Here is a 12,867-nt window from a genome sequence, read left to right as displayed (position 1 = left end):
TCAGCGCTTTTTAACCCTTTCCTCCACTGCGCCTTTTTAGGCTCCTTCACCTGACTTACACTTGTGCTCTCCTGTGGCCCCTCTGACTTCCTTAACTGTCCCTTGCAATATTTGAGAAGCCATGCCTCCAGTACTCTGATGAATGGGGTTTTTTTTGTTTTCCTCCCACCCCACCCCTGTCTGTTTGTAGAGGCTGCTGATGGGGGTCTCCCTCACTCCACATAGTCGCAGTGTTGCAGCAGTTGCTATGACTCCTGTCTGTGCATGGAGACATTTGGATTCTGGTCACGATCTTCTCCGCTGCTTTGTGTGAAGTCTGATTTAGGAAGAAGGAAAGTGGGAGGATCAGGGTGGGATGAGGTTGCACCTCACTTTTGGGGAGACCCAGGCTGCCAATATCAGATCCATGAGATGAGCCAGGCATAGAAAATCTGGGAAGGTAAGTAAATGATACTGCACAGTGCAGGGACTGCTGAAGCCTTCACTTCTCATTTCATGGGATGAGAGAAAATTGCATGGTGTCAAAGAGTTTAGTGTGTGAATGGCTATCATCCTGTAATTATCACTAATGGGATTAATGTAGAATAATAAATAAAGGAAGGCAAATAGATTCAGGGAATTAATTGGTTGATTGAACAGCTCTTTAAATGTGTACAGTTAGTATCTAACTTATTGCAGAGCTTGTTGACCTACAAGTGGTCCAATTCTCTGGGGACCAGATGGTTCAATTGCAGAGATGGTTCCAGGTTCTACAATAAACTCCTTTTTTTGGACTTTAGATTTAGTTCTAGGTATCTGTTCTTATTTTTATGTCTATACTGTAAGTTTATATTTTCTTACATGTGAAATCTGGAAAATGACTGGTCTAGTGTAATAGTAGTCGTTAAAATTGTGTTTACAGTACGCCTTGTAATATTGTACGTGATGAGCCTGAATATAGCACCAGATAACCTGGGCTGAAGATATATATAGTAGATAGCTCTCATTTAACATAGCATGCTTTTTTAATCACATCTTACAAGTTTAGCACTACTGAAAAGTTTTAGTAGCATTTACATAATGAATCATTTGACTCCTTTCTTTACTTTGCATGGTTTGTGTGACAGAGCGAAGGGGATTTGTAAAAGACAACGCTTGCACAGGGTCTGTAACAAGGATGACACGGAGTGCTAAAAAGGCTCATCCGATATCACATTAGTTGAGCTGATGTGTTACATTGTAAGGTGGGGGCTTAAAGGGTCAGTCCATTCAAAAGTATATTTTGATGTAGGTGTAGTTTAGAGGGCTGAATCCCCTGCTGGCTTTCTTGATCTTTTGGGGGGCTCCAGCACATATAGCACTCCTCTATAGTTCCTGGCTTTTGCCACCAACCTTGAAAGTTGCTTACTCACTCCTCTTGCTGTATTCCCAAAACATAAAAAAAAAATGATAAATGTAACAGGAGTGGTGAGACCCCCTTCAACAATGAAATCAGCAGGTTCAGAAAGCACGGCGCAATGATTTACCATCAAAACCCTAAGTTGCCATAAATGTAACAATCTGATTGAACGTTTTTTTTTTTTTTTTTACCGAATCAGACAATATGATCGAATCTATGAATTATTGAAAACGCATATACTGTGTCATTGATCATTCTGAAGTAAAACCAATCTTTTTCATCTAAATTATTCTAATCAATCTGGATGGAAAATCTGTTTGTAGGAAAGTACTGTTGCTAGACCAATATGATTGTTAACTGTATGGCACTTAGAACGATCTTGTCAATCTTCTGTTCATATTTTTCTTGAGGACAGTAAATCAGTTGGCAACATGAACGTATGTAAACTTATTCTGTGTATGTCCACCACAAGAGATATAAGGTAGTTTACTGCAATGTTTCCTGCAGTGGCACCATTGGGTCCTGTTTAGGATGCCCTGGGTTGCCGTGAGCATGGGACCAAGCTTGCGCTGAATCAGTGTCATGAGTTGCATTAGCGTTGATGGACTGACCCCCAGCACCAAAATAACCAATGACACTCTAGGGTCTGGACACACATAGGGATGTAACGATATCAAAATCTCACGGTACGATACAATTTCGATATTGACCTCACGGTACGATATTTATTGCGATATTGTGGAAAAGCTCATGGTATTGTTAAATAGCTCATGATAGTGTTTGTGATGATAATAGCAAAAAAATACCGACATTTATTCTGCTTTTGCCAGTCAACAGGCAATTTATTGTTGTATTTATGGATCCATGACAACATAAAACACTGATTTGTTCCGCGGGACTGTGTTTACTCCTCTTGCTTTTTGACGGACACCTGTCCTTTTAATATTGTAACCCAACCACGACGATATCGCGATACGACCACGACGATATCGAGACGACCACGACGATACGATATCGCGATATCTTCGATATTGTTACATCCCTAGACACACAGGGTAATTTCTTGCTATGGAGAAGGCAGCTGGCTTAATAACCATTGCAACACATGACTCTCCACCTTCTATCCACCTCTTATCCATCCACTTAGGCGAAAGTGCATTTTGTCTACCCCTTCCCTGTCCATCCTGCACCCCCTCCCCACACCATCCTCCTGCCACACCCACAATTGTGACAGGAGGTCATTGTGGCAGGAGAGGGGTATCTTGTGTGGCAGGAGGGGGGCAGTGGGACAGGAGCAGGCAGTGTAACAGGTGGGGGGCAGTGGGACAGGAGGTGGGCAGTGGGACAGTTAGGGGCAGTCTGACAAGTGGAGAGCAGTGTCACTCTGATCACACACCTTGGGAATGACCAATCCTCCCAGGTGGGGGCAGTGTGACAGGTGGGGGGCAGTATGACAGGTGGGGGGCAGCAGGACAGGAGGGGGACAGTGTCACAGGAGGGGCAGGGGGCAAGGGGGGGCAGTGTCACTCTGATCACATATACCTTGGGAATGACCAGTTCTCCCAGGTGGGGGGCAGCATGACAGGTGGGGGGCAACATGACAGGGGGTAGGCAGCATAACAGGAGGGGGGCAGTGTGAAAAGAGGGGGGGAGGGTGACAAGAGGAGGGCAGCATGACAGGAGGGGGCAGTGTGACAAGAGGGGGCAGGGTGACAAGAGGAGGGCAGCATGACAGGAGGAAGGCAGTGTCATCGTAGGGGCAGCAGGACAAGAGGTGGGCAGCTGGACTTTAGGGGGGCAGCGGAATAGTACAGCAGTGTCACAGAAGGGTGGAGGTGTCACAGAAGGGGTGCAGTGCACTGCGAATCACATGCAATGTCTGACAATGCTCAAGTGTGAACCGTGTTAAAATCTTGGCGAAAAAAGGATTTTAACAACCCCCTCCTGCCTGATGCCCTAAGGTGGCTGCCTATGGTGGCGCTGGCCCTAACCTCCTGCCCCCTGCTGTGCTGCTGGAGCCAAAAGTAGGACTCTGATGTGAACAAGAGGCTGTATGATTGGTGGCTTAAGTGACTGGGGAGCTCTGTGACTATGTAATTCGAAAGGCTCTGCGATTGGGGTGACTATGTGATGGGGTGCTCTAATGCAATGGGGGGCTCCATATGGAGAGGGGGCTCTAATGTATAGGGGTACTCTGATGTAAAGGTGGGGACCTCTGACATGATGGGGGACCTCTGATGTGATGGGGGGCGGACTGACCATTCTGTGACAGTGAGGGGAGCAAAGCAGGAGGCGGTGGCGGCAGCAGCCTCCAACCCTAGAAGTAGCTCACTTATGGTGGCACAGCAGGTCGGAGTCCCGGGCTTTGATTGTGCCCACACACTGATGATGGAGCTGGTGAGTAGAGTTGGACCAACAATTCAAGCCGAGCAAAAGTTTAGCCCAAACATCGAACACCCAAATTTTGGGGGCGCCCGACGGGATGTTCACCAATGCAGGACAGGGCTCAGTGCTGAAGCTTGCTTTTCCGACACGTCTTTATACAGCTGGTGGAGATGATGCGAGATCTGTCAGCTCCACCCCCTCCTCCTCCTCCATGCCCTCCTCTGCTTAATTGTCCTATGAACCCCCAGTACCCCTTAAGTATTCAAGGAGCTATTCAATGAATCAGGATAAAGGATGCCATGCAGTGCTTTAACTGTTCTGTCTAGGGGACAGAAGCCACACTGGAGCAGGGAGTTTTTCTGCTTTGCAGGGGCAGGCCCAGAGGTGGTTCATACCATGGCAGCTTGAGCCAGGAATGGTGGTGTTTATAATTGCACCAACCTTCTGTCTGCCCTTAGACAGGAAATGTTGACACATGTACCATGCCTGGCACATTTCATCTATTTGGTGGTGCAGCATTTCTTAAACAGGTATCCAGGGTTGCAAGATCTTCTAAGGCAGGCCACAAAAGTCTGTAGACATTTCAGGCGGTCATACACAGCCAGTGTTTGTTCCACCTGCCCATAAACCCCCTGATTTGTGACATGCCCACTAGGTGGAACTCGACTTTGGCAATGCTGCAGTGGCTGCACATGCAGCAGTGGGCCATCAACGAGTACCTGTGTGAGTATGGCACAAGGACAGGCTCAGGGGAGCTTGGCTTTTTTCCCCAAGCCAATGGCTGTTGATAAAGGATGCATGCACCGTATTGTCACCATTTGAGGAGGCGACAAGAATGGTGAGCCCTGAAAATGCATGCATCAGTGTCACAATCCCTCTTGTGTTCTGGAGCATACTCTGCATGGCAATATGGACAGGGCACTCGAGGCAGAGCAGCGGGAGGAAGAGGGGGACTTACTTTCCTCTCAAGGCCTGTTTTATGCAGACACCATTCTTTCAAAGCCACAGAGCACTCAAGATGAGAGGAAGCAGGAGGAGGATTCTGTCAGATTTGGAGGCACTGAAGCAGAGGAAGACATACGCCAAACCTAAAGAGATGGTATTTAGTCCCCAGAAACCTTGGGAGTAGTATGTGGCTGGGAGGAGGCAGTTCTAGATACTCTAATCCTCAGTGGCCCAGAGGACTCTGCTTCTCATGCCTCTTCAAACTTGCGGTGCATGGGCTCCTTTATGCTTTAAAGCCTGTGAAAGGAATCGAGAATTTGTGACATTAAAAAATGGATCATTATTTGTTTGCAACCCTCCTTGACCACTGTTACAAGGGGAAAGTCTCGGAACTCATTCTGCCCTCACAGAGGGAAAACAGGATGAAGACATCTGAAAGAGGAGTTTATGTAACACCTTTCCAGACTCTGGTAGGTCACAGTCTCGTGATAAAATGTAGTTTTGAGGCTTCTGTTGGTCAAAGGAGGAGCAATGGAGTGCGCCTAAGTGTTGAATTTCAAGATTTTTATTAGTCCTCAGCGCCCAGGGCTATCAGCTTTAACATCCAATCGTCAGCGCCTGCCTCATATGGTGGAAGATTATCTAGGGGCAAAAACAGACATGGAGAGCTTTCCAGTAGACGATCCACTGGGTTACTGGGTCATAGGAATACTCATTATGCAATTGAGTTGCTGGGCTGCCCTGCATCCAGGGTGCTTTCAAAATAGGCATTCAGTGCTGCCTGAGGTTTTTGTTACAGATAAGAGCCGGTTCACATTGATGCGGCTGCGGCGTTCGCATGTAATGTCGGAGCACACTGCTCCTTCATTACATGCGATCGGCTGTGCGGTGCGAGTTTAGCCATACACTTTGTATGGCTAAATTCGCACCGCACCCGCAGCAAACACGCACAGGACCCTTTTTTGCAGCGGCATCAGGATCGGATCGCACATCGGTTCACACTTGTGCGATCCGATCCTGTGCGAACTGCAAGATCGCACTGCGATATGCGATCAAACTGGGGGTGTCGTTAAGATTACATTGACACCCCCAGCGTATCACATATGGCAGTGTGAACTGCCGGGGGTGCGTTTGCGATGCGGGAACAGGCTGAATTCGCAGCCTTCCCGCATCGCATAAGTGTGAACCGGGGCTTAAAGAGCATGTCTGCCTGTTGACTGGCTGATATTTCTCAAAATGAATCAGTGCTGGATTTTTTATTTTATTTATTTATGTATTTATTTTAGCAGATTAGCAGAAGCTATCAAGCCTCGGATGCATTGCTGATGTCACTGATTACGTTTTTTTGGGATCTCGAATCTCTGCAAAACTGTCCAGGCTGTCTAGCTGTGTGTTGATTTTATCTTAAAATCATTTTTTGGTATAGGTTATATGGGCACAATTAACACCCTGGTTGACAAGTTCATAAGATTTAAATTTTTTACAGCAACGCCAATGCCTTGCTGTAGGAGTACCTTTATAGGGTTACGGTGCCTCTGCAACCTCAACCACTCAACCTCACTTGAGTGCCTCAACACTCAAGTCCCAATTTTTCTGCACCTGTGTGACAGTCAGGTCCATATCATTTGAGTGTTTTTGCAGCAGGGTCAAGTCCTGCGACCTCCAAGAGTAACTGTGAGGAGTTACAGTGTGCAGGCGCCACCAACACCCAAGGCCCAATTTTTTCACACCTGTGTGACATAATCTTTAAGTGCAGAGTACAATCCTGTTTGCAAAAGGATAACTGTGAAGGGTTATGGTGTGCAGGCTACGGCCACACCCAAGGCCAAATTTTTCTGCACCAGGCTTCATCTAAAAACAATCTGGGCCTGAGTGTACTAGAATTTGGCTTTTTCACATACAGTTTACTCACTGTGGTGCAGAACTTTGTTATTTCCATCCAAAGTCTGCCAAAGAGACACCAGAATTTATCCAAAAAATCTCTAATCTTGTTACGAGTGCACTGAAATGTGGTCTCATCATACAGACTGGTTCCAAAACCATTGTTTACAAAATAAAGAAAGCTTGCAGGGAAAATCAATTTAAATGTAATTTTTTTTTTCTTTATAAATGTCAGTTTTGCTGCAGCGGGTTCTATACATGGTACAGATGTGCCACTTTACAGGTAGACTAAGGGGACCCCCCCCCCCCCCCGCACTATATTTAAAGGAATTTTTCATTTTTATTGTTTAATAAAAGTGAGTTAAATGAATCACTGCTCTTTCGAAAACAATTTTTAAAAAAATATTTTTCACAGTGATACATGTCCCCCAGGGCAATACCCGGGTCCCCATACCCTTTATAGGGCTAATACCTTGCAAATAAGCCTTCAAAATGGAGACTTTTTATTGTTCAAGTTTGGGTCCCATAGAATTTAATAGGGTTCGCGCTTCAGGTCCGAACTTTTGTGATATTCGCAAGTTCTGGCGCGAACCAAACAGGGGAGTGTTTAGCCCATTTTTACCAGCGGGCTACAGGAAAGTGAGAGTCCATAATATTAGGTAGCATGACTGGACACTGGCTCCTTCACCACGGCTGATATAGTGATCCTCTTATCTCTCTATCACCCCTCTCTCTCTCTCTCTCACACCCTCTCTCTCACCCCCTCTCTCTCTTTTACCCCCCTCTCTCTTTCATCCCCTCTCTCTCATGCCCCCTCTCTCTCACAACCCCTCTATCTCTATTACCCTCCTCTCTTTCTCACCACCCTCTCTTACTCTACCCCCCCCCCTCTCCTCCCTCTCTCTCTCGCAACTCTCTCTCTCTCTCATCCCTCTCTCTCTCACCCCCTTCTCTTTCTCTCATCACCCTCTCCCACTCCCTTCGCTCTCTCACTCCCCCCTCCCTCTCCCCCCCCAACTTTTTCCCCCTTCTTCTTTCCCCTTCTTCCATTTCTCTCCTTTTCCATCTGCCCCATCTCTCTCTCTCCATCCCATTCTTATCCCTCCATCACCTCTTCCCCTCTTAGTTTCTAATAGTAGTTGATGTTTATTACTTATCCAACCGCACATTTAGTGTTACTTACAATTCTGCCTTTTCCTTTCTCTGTTTTGTCCCCGAAGGTTTTGTTCTTCTACCCCTCCTATTCACGAACTACACCCCCTCCCTGGGTCAGCTGATAGCCTCCCATGGCTTCCAATACCATCTGTACACTGACGACACCCAAATTTCTCTCTCTACCCCCCAGCTCACTCATTCAGTCTCCACTTGTATCACTAATTTACTAACAGACATAACAGCCTGGATGTCACACCACGTCCTCAAACTCAATCTATCCAAAACCGAGCTCATAATTTTTCCTACCCCACGTGCCCCTTCCCCTGATCTCTCTGTCAAGATCAATGGCACAACTATCAGCCTACCCCCGCCTGCCAAGTTTCTAGGTGTAATCCTGGACTCTGAACTATCCTTTCAGCCCCTCATCCAATCACTGTCCAAATCTTGCCGCCTCAACCTCCGCAACATCTCTAAAATACATCCCTTTCTAACCAACAACACCACAAAGCTCCTAGTTCATTCTCTGGTCATCTCCTGCCTCAACTACTGCAACTCTCTTATCATTGGCTTACCTTTACATAGGCTATCTCCTCTTCAGTCCAGTTCAGTGTCTGCTACTCCTCTGAGTCAATCCCTCAATTGGCTCCCGCTCATCCAAAGTTCATAATACTAACAACTTACAACGCCATCCACAACTCTGCTCCCAGTTACATCACGAACCTAGTCTCAAATTACAAACCAAAATGTCCTTTTCATTCCTCCCAAGACCTCCTGCTCTCTAGATCCATTGTCACCTCCTCCCATTCTTGCCTCCAGGACTTTTCCCGAGCTTCTCCCATCCTATGGATCTCCTTACCTGAATCTGTCGATTATTTCCTACTCTGTTTGCTTTTAGATAATCCCTGATAACCCATCTCTTTAGAGAAGCCTATCCTGCCTTCACCTAACAACTTTACTTTAATCTTATCCATCAGCTCCTCCCCCACAGCAATTACCTTTTGTATCACTTGACCCTCCTTCCTAGATTGTAAGCTCTAATGAGCAGGGCCCTCTGATTCCTCCTGTATTGAATTGTATTGTAACTTTACTGTCTGCCCTCATGTTGTAAAGCACTGCGCAAACTGTCGGCGCTATATAAATCCTGTATAATAATAATAATATTTCAGGTTCTAAGTAAAAAAAATGCGCTGTCAGGTTTCCCATGTTTTCTCAGTGGCAACCCTGTCAGGAAGGAGCTGCCGCACAAGGCATTTCACCCCTCAATCATCGGATATCTTTATTGTATTATGTAATCAGCAAGCACTACCTAAAAACCATACCTACTGCTTTCTTTGGTATTAGGGCCCAACTTATGATCTTGCATACAGGCCCACTGCTTTCATAAATCCTTCTCTGATTGCTTCATAAAGATGGCTGCCATGTGGAAACCTGGAAATGCCCAGTGGCTTCTACGGAAAGAAACTTCCATACAGGCTATGCTGCAGTATATTTGTTAATTTGCCCTCTATGCAGCTGAGCTGCAATATGTAGTAGGTGCTTTGTGTGGGTATGGCTTGAGTGTAGGTAGGGTCAAAGGGGCACCATGATCTCCTATGGCCTGGGGGCCCCACAGTGCTAGCAGGGGGTGACAGCATGTTTTACAGCACCAGGTAGTGAGAGGAAATCTCTTAAAAGTGCAGTAAATCCACTTATGCTGTCATTAGAACAAGCGTTCCCTTTGGAAGATTTCAACGCTACTCTGATAATAACTCAAAATTTTGGATTTTCTTTAACTTGTAGTCCCAGTGACAATGGTCATCAGGACAGAGATCTTCCTTATGTAAATACAGACAAGGTTACCCATCACAGGGGTTTGGACCCTTCCATACTCTACACAAAAGTAAAAAAAAATTAAAAATGACCTTATATAAATTTAATATTACAACTTCTGACAACACCCAAAGAGGTTGCATTGACCAGTGAAAGGCTTCATTTGACTTAAAAGGCTTCATTTTCCAGCATTATAGCACAGCAAACAGATTAATCATACATATCAGTATAGATGGGCTGTGTTTGGTTCACACCAGAACTCCCAAACAGAGAAAACGTTCTGATCGGAGCATCGAACCCTAATGAAGTCTATGGGACCCAAACTTGAAAAGTTAAAAGTCCCCATTTTGAAGTCTTATATGCAAGGAATTGATCTTAAAAAGGGCATGGGGTCCAGGTACTGCCCTGGCGGACATGTATCAATGCAAAAAAAGTTTTTAAAAAGATCGTTTCTACTGAAGTAGTGATTTTAACGATGCTTAAAGTGCAACAATAAAATTGAAATATTCCTTTAAACAGTGCCTGGGGGGGGGGGGTCCCTTTAGTCTGGCTTTAAAGTGGTGTATCTGTAGAATGTATAGAACATGCTGCAACAAAAATGATATTGCTAAAGAAAAAAGTGAATGAAAAATGGATTTTTGTAAAATCTTACCGTAAAATCCTTTTCTCTTAGCTCATCGACAGACGTAGTCCTCGGTGATACACCACCTTCGGGTTATGTTACCTCCGCAGGAGCAGGACTAGACAGGAAATTAAAAAGCTCTGGCCACACCCTAGGGGCAGTCCCAGAGGGTATATCCTCTCTCTCTCTGCCTCAGCAAATCAGTTATGTGAAAAAGCAGTGCTTAGAGAATTTAACCCAACCCAACTCCAAAACAGAGGGGCGGGGACTACGTCTGTCGATGAGCTAAGAGAAAAGGATTTTACGGTAAGATTTTACAAAAATCAATTTTTCTCTAACGCTCATCGACAGACGTAGTCCTCGGTGATACACCACCTTCGGGACGTCCCAGAGCAGTATCACAACTGAGGGGTGGGAAAATGGACATCAAATCCCAATCTAGAAGGCCCAACCGGTGCCAACTAGAAGTTTACAATGCTCATCCTTAATGATGAGACTCAACCAAAAAAAGAGAAAACAAATTTTTTTTTTTTTTTTTTTTTTTTCAAACAGAAAAAAACCCTCGAGGTAGACCACCGGTCTCCTCAAATTGCGGCCTGCAAAACCTTGCGGCCAAATGAGGCATCCGCCGATGCCGTCACATCAATTTTATAGAATTTTGTAAAGGTATGTACCGACGACCAGGTGGCCGCCTTACATACCTGGACCACTGACGCCTGATGGCGAAAGGCCCAGGAAGTACTGAGCGCTCGAGTGGAGTGCGCCCTAACAGGGAACGGAGGACTCTGACCCTTAATAGAATAAGCCTGTACCACCGTTTGTCTAATCCATTTGGCAATGGTCGCGGCAGATGCAGGCAAACCCTTTCTGGGGCCATCCGTGATCACAAAAAGTGAATCCGTCTTACGGAATGATTCCGTAGCTTTCAGGTATACCCTGATTGCCCGAACCACATCTAAGGAATGCAACGCATGTTCCCGATGATGCTTGGGCTGAGGACACAAGGAAGGTAGTACAATATCTTCATTCAGATGAAAATCTGAAACCACCTTGGGAAGAAAAGATGGCTTAGGATGAAGTACTACCTTATCCCTATGAATCACTAGGTATGGTGACTGGCATGATAATGCAGCCAGTTCTGACACCCTGCGAGCAGAAGTAATAGCCACCAAGAAGGCCACCTTCTGGGATAAAGTAAGCAAGGGAATCTCCCTGATGTTTTCAAAGGGAGGTTTCTGTAGAACCGACAAAACCAAATTAAGATCCCAGGGCGGTAAGGGCGCGCGGACTGGAGGAGCTAGGTGCCGCACCCCCTGGATGAAATTCCGCACCAAGGATTTGGTAGCTAAAGGCTTCTGAAAGAAGATAGCTAATGCTGAAACTTGACCCTTGATGGTGCTCAAGGCTAGCTTCTGCTCAACCCCTTGTTGCAAAAAGGCCAATATTCGAGTCACCGAATAGGTACGTGGAGGAAATCCTAAAGATTCGCACCACGCAATATAAGTCTTCCATGTGTGATGATAGACTTTGCTGGAAGTCGCTTTCCTAGCTTTAATAAGGGTAGGTATGACTGAAGTAGACAAACCTCTGTCCTTCAGTACTTGGGTCTCAATGGCCAGGCCATTAAAACCAGCGACTGTAAAGCACGAAGGTAAATTGGTCCTTGAGACCACAGACACTCCCTGAGACGAAGTTCCCACGGAACGTCTGCGACTAACATGTCCAAGTCGGCCAAGCCGGCTTGAGGAGGCCAGCCTAGAATTTCTAGGACCACTGGCGCTGATTGGATCTGAACCAGGCGTCCCTAGAGCTATCTGGCCCCGACCATCCGAGAAAGTCTGGTCGTTTTCTGTTCCCACACATTTATCAGATACCTGATAGTTATCAGGAAAGGTGATCTTTTCTGGTTGAACTTCAGGGACCGAAGTCACCCGACTAGAGGCTACTTGGCCTATCTGGTCAACCAGATCCGATTCCTGTGAGGTATCGGGACTAATGTTAGGAAAAGGTAAAGGAAAAGATCTTTTCAGGGAATGGTAACTACCGCTTCCTGTGGTACTTAAATGTTGGAAGGGAAGAATCGCACCGGTAGTAGTGGTTGATGCTCGATCTAATGTCCTGAATACCGGTGAAAACGTCCCCCCACCCTGAAACCGGGTGGGGGCGCACCTTCAGGCTGTGTACTCCTTTGCTTCGGGTTTGGCTGGGTTGGTCCCCTTCTTGAACCCTCCTGGAGGAGTCTTGCCTTTCCCGCTAGTACCAGCCGGGCGCCCTTTATGGGCGGTAAAGAAAGGTCCTCGCTTGTTGCGAGGTCCCTTAGCTTTTGCAGCCTGTGGCAAAAAAGTGCTCTTGCCCCCAGTGGCATCCTTAATGATTTCATCTAGGTTGGCTCCAAATAGACGATTCCCCTGAAAGGGGAGATTGGTCAAGGTCTTTTTGGAACCTAGGTCAGCTGACCAGCATTTTAACCACAGCACACGTCTGAGGATCACTGCTAACTTAGATGCATGCCCTAATAGGGGAGTAGTGTCCAAGGCTGCGTCACAGATAAACCGTAGCCCTTGTATGATCTGTTCCATCAAATCAGATGTCTCCTGGGGAATATCTTTTCCCCTAAGATCTTGGCGTACCATTTTCGCCCATTCCGTAAGTGTCTGGGAAACTAGACCAATAACGATTACTGGTCTAAATG

The 12,867-nt window shown here is 46.2% G+C and overlaps 1 protein-coding gene across 3 annotated transcripts in view; it reads left to right on the top strand.

Moving 5' to 3' along the window:
* Positions 1–233: 233 nt before the first annotated feature.
* CHL1 (cell adhesion molecule L1 like) overlaps positions 234–12,867 on the top strand; it is a 261,925-nt gene continuing 249,291 nt past the window's right edge. For 2 of the 3 annotated variants that reach the window (XM_082265850.1, XM_082265848.1), the window contains exon 1: positions 234–439. The gene's annotated coding sequence lies outside the window, so the exon portion shown is untranslated. The remainder of the gene's footprint in view (positions 440–12,867) is intronic. The other variant, XM_082265851.1, reaches the window with a different exon arrangement.

Source organism: Pelophylax lessonae, assembly GCF_965119305.1.
Source record: "Pelophylax lessonae genome assembly, chromosome: 8".
NCBI lineage: Eukaryota > Metazoa > Chordata > Amphibia > Anura > Ranidae > Pelophylax > Pelophylax lessonae.
Note: the sequence above shows the minus strand (reverse complement) of the source record. Positions and strands in the feature narration are given on the sequence as shown.